This window comes from Glycine max, chromosome 18, assembly GCF_000004515.6.
Source record: "Glycine max cultivar Williams 82 chromosome 18, Glycine_max_v4.0, whole genome shotgun sequence".
Lineage (NCBI taxonomy): Eukaryota > Viridiplantae > Streptophyta > Magnoliopsida > Fabales > Fabaceae > Glycine > Glycine max.
This window is the reverse complement of record NC_038254.2, coordinates 47,987,830-47,992,915: the sequence shown is the minus strand read 5'-3', so window position 1 is coordinate 47,992,915 and position 5,086 is coordinate 47,987,830.

Sequence of the window (5,086 nt, the reverse complement as noted above, 5' to 3'; positions counted from 1 at the left end):
ACCAAGGGCCGAAGGTTTTAAAGGAATTAAAACCCCCATGCCAATCCCTTTAGTTTTTTGCTCATTATATCAAAAAGGTGGAAACCATTTAAAGATAAGCCAAGTCTCACAGGGCATGCATTTGAAGCAAAAAACATGTGTTGATCATCAAATGATTTCCAAGTCAAAGAGTCTATTGGGTGCATTAAAACTCCATCATCAACTCTTTTGTTCTTATGTCACTTCATATCTTCTGCAACTTGCTTAGACATAAACAATCTTTGCAGTCTTGGATTTATTGGAAAGTAACGAACTATCTTATTGGGGACATTGTTCTTCTTGTTTTCTTGCCATCTACTTTTCTTACAAATAGGACATTCATCAAGGTTTTCATAGCCTCCTCTATACAAGATACAATCATCAATGCAAGCATCTATCTTAACATAATCAAGTCCAAGATCCTTAATAATCTTTTGGCAATCATACTTTGAGTTAGGAAGCACATTCCCTTGGAAAAAAGCTTCAACTAATAACTTTAGCAATGAATCGAATGAAGTATTGCTCCATCCATAAAGACATTTGATTTGAAAAAGGTGAATGATAAAAGATAACCTGAAAATTTTTTGGCAACCCGAATATAATTTTTGTTCAGCGTCTTTCAATAAATTATAAAACTTTTTGGTTTCCTTATTTAGCTCCTCATTGATATTGGCATGACTAGACATAGGATTATCAAGCACATCATCTCCATCCATATAATTTTTTGCAGTCTTGGATTTATTGGAAAGTAACGAACTATCTTATTGGGGACATTGTTCTTCTTATTTTCTTGCCATCTACTTTTCTTATAAATAGGACATTCATCAAGGTTTTCATAGCCTCCTCTATATAAGATACAATCATCAATGCAAGCATCTATCTTAACATAATCAAGTCCAAGATCCTTAATAATCTTTTGGCAATCATACGTTGCGTTAGGAAGCACATTCCCTTGGAAAAAAGCTTCAACTAATAACTTTAGCAATGAATCGAATGAAGTATTTCTCCATCCATAAAGACATTTGATTTGGAAAAGGTGAATGATAAAAGATAACCTGAAAATTTTTTGGCAACCCAGATATAATTTTTGTTCAGCGCCTTTCAATAAATTATAAAACTTTTTGGCTTCCTTATTTAGCTCCACATTGATATTGGCATGACTAGACATAGGATTATCAAGCACATAATCTCCATCCATATTAAGTGGATGATGCATGTCATGAAACATGGGGTATGTTTAAGCATCATCACCCGTTTCAACATTAGCTCTTGAGACATTAGCATCATCTTCAAAATCATCATCATTGTCAGATGATGAATCACTTGAGCTCTCTTCATGAAACCCCCAATACTCGTAATTTTGTTGAAATCTAGATTTCAATAAATCACACATCACTTCATTTATTGTCTTATAGTAAATATTATTGCATCTACAACATGGACACATTGTGCTTTTATTCTTGGAATTGGAAAAAGCAAATTCTAAAAAATCATTAATGCCCTTTAAATACTACGGGAAAGCTCGATTTTTTAGTGTTATCCAACCTTTATTTGCTTGTTAATTATCACAGTCCTACAAATTTTTTTAAATGTGTCAAATTTTAAAATATGCAAATTAATATGATCAATTTGTAAAAATTAAAAAGCAGAAAATTTTACTTACTTAGGGGTACATAACTAATTGTGTTTAAATGAAAAATAAAATAAAAGATTAAAAAATATATAAAAAACGAACAATGCAAAATATAAAAGATTAAAATGATAAAATAAAATCTATAAAAATAGATAAAGGATATCCAACATATTGAGTAATGACCCTTATCTTAGATATTGGGTAACCACCTTTTATTTTAATATGTAGCATCATTGTTTTAGCTTCTATACATTTGTATTTTTTAGTATAATTTTTTCATATTTTTATTTTTAATTTCAATCTCTATTATTTAAGCAATAAACTTATTTCCCAAATTCTGATAATTATTCCATTACATAAATAGAAAATGTAAAAAATAAAAATTTAATGTCTACCAAAATAAAATATGAGGAAACTAAAATAAAAATAGCCATATATTATAAAAATAAAATTTTATTTAAGTAAAAAAATATTTAATAAAGACAAAAAAATATTAATATCTAATAAAGATAAGATACAAATACGATAGATTAGAAGATAAGACACTTAGGATTTAAAAGTAACTTTAAAATTTAAATTAAACATAAAACTTAAAAAATAAAATAAAAATTACTTGAATTTTTTTACTAAAAAATCTCTTTATAAATAAAAAATTGTTTCTTTGTTTCGGCCAAACCAATTTGTTCAATATGAAAAGTAGAAAGAAACATAAATATACAATTTATTTTTCTTATTTATAAAATAATTTTCTTGTTACATTTATAATTTTCCTACCATTGTAATTAACCTAAATTTTTTTAAGAAAAAAATTAAAAAATAGGAATAAGTTTTTTGGGGTAAATATGAAATTTGAAATAATTAGTGATTTTAAATTTTAAATTTTTAAATCAATAAATATTGATAAGTTTGGATGGGTTGTTTATTTTAAAAATCTATATCAAGGACATTTTTATATCTATTTTATTTCTATAATTACATGGGCAAGTTATTAGTATATCCTTATAATTATTTTTGACAAACCATCCACTAATATTATCTTTCTTTTTAATTTAAAAAACATAAAAATATAATGAAACACAAAGTGCTTATTTTCTCCTCCTAAAAATGAAAATTATAACCTCAGTCAATCCAATCACATTTGAGTTAGTTGGGCTGGGTTATAAAGCCACCTAAATCAAATAAACTAATGAACACGTATAAAATAGAAAAATAAATATAACTTATTTTTATGAACAACTGTTTTTTATTATTCTTAAATAAAAAGAAAGATAATAAAAGTAAGTGCGTAGATTGTGAAAGTAGTTATAGGAATAAAATAGTAACTCATGAACATGGTTACAGGGATCCATAGTTAGCTTAAACTAGCTAGCAAGCCTTATATATACCAAAATTTGAAGTATAATCTAATCTAATAAGGGTTATCTCATAGATATTTACTTTTTCAAAAAAAAAAAGCTCATATATATCTTTATTTTTATATATTAACAAAAGTAAAAGAAGTTTTAGAGAAAATCCTTATACATTTGAATGAGAAATCTTTAGATAATTTTTTTTATATAATTTTATATAATTATAAATTTAAATTAGTCACACACTTGTTACTAAAAAAATTAAATATTAATACTCCAAATGCTTATTGGGTGGATTCGAACCTAAATCCCTTTGATTTGATTTTTTTTCTTCTTAAATGTTACATTTTTGCTCATTATAATAGGAAGAAATAATAATAATAATAATAATAATAATAATAATAATAATAATAATAATAATAATAATAAAACTTATGATACACCAGTTCATACGGTTCAATCAGAGATCTACCGGTTCAACAAGAGACCATTAAATTTATTGTTATTAAAAAATTGATTTAAAAATGTTCAATAGTTAGTAATTATCAAATTGATTTAAAAATCTAAACAATTAAATTAAGGTTATTAAAAGAAAACAAATTATGAAGATAAAATCTTCTAACTTAACTAATAAGAATTTATTCCTTTTTCATTTTTTTGTCCAATAACATCATATTTTTGTCATATTAAGTTAGAATTTTAACTAAATAATTTTTAATTAAAAATGAAAGAAATTGTTGAATGGACATAAGTCCAACGTATCATCCTTACAGGCAACCAATTAAAAATTTACAATGAATAAAACAAAAACAAATAAATTCAACCTGTAAAATAAAAATAACTAACATTTAAAACAAATAATTAGAACCCACGATTTTATCTCCAATAAGTGTAACCCTATCTTCTCTAAGAAAAATCCTATAAACATATCTCTCTCCTTATATTTTTATACATGAAAACCTTTGTAATGTGCTTCACTATTTTTAAATATCAATATTTCATCACCTTGCTTTTGCTTTCAATGGAGCTTTTTTTCCTTCTTTTTCTTAATTTTTTTTAAAAAACACACATATATAATTAATAAAAAAACCACATGACAATTATAATAAAAAGCTAATAAATATGATTATTATATATAAATATATGTGAACTCTTTAAATTTTTTTGTTGAAGTGTAAACTCTTCTATCAGTACTTATCCATTAATCCTTGTTTAAATTTAAAAGCTATTTAATAATTTCATATATTAAATAATTATTTATCATATTAAAGTAATATATAATATAAAATAACTTTGTCATGTACATATATAATAAAATGACTTATAATATAGACATTTCATTATCATAAGACTGATTAAAAAAAATGGTTAACATTTTTTACATGATGAGGAACATATTAAGAAGTTATAAATGAAAATAACTAATAAGGATAATATATTTATTTGTGATGTTGTTGCTGATGGGAAAAGTGGAGTAATGTAAATGGAGAAAAAAATTGGATGAGCAATTTCTTCCTTACTTTTTAGCGTTAAATTTTTTTTCCCAACTATTAAAATCTTAAAATTGACATATTATTAATATTTAAATTAAATTTTATTTAAAAAATAATTCAAATTAACTGTCCCTAAAATATTTACCAAAAAAATTTCACTCAAATTTGACATCAAGATCAAAATCTTATTAATAAGTTAAATATCTTGTGCCAATATACCAAATTCAAAACTCATTATCAATTAAATCTTTTAAGTATATTTATAAGAAAAATAGAATCTTTTGAGAAAATTTTATTTAATTTTTTTCCTTCTGTTGAAGTAAGAAATATAAATTTTAAATAATAACTAATTAATATTTTTATTTGAACAATAATAAAATATTAAAATTTAATTTATGAAAAATGTACATTAAAATGAACTATTAACTAAGGATATATATATTTTCAAAAAAACAAAAAATAGATTATTAATTGACTTTTTATTTATATTTAAAAATACATGAAAAAATTACTAATATAATTTAATATACTAAACCAGCTGAAGTATTAATTTTCACATATATATGTAAGAAAACTCTTGATTAACTTGATTA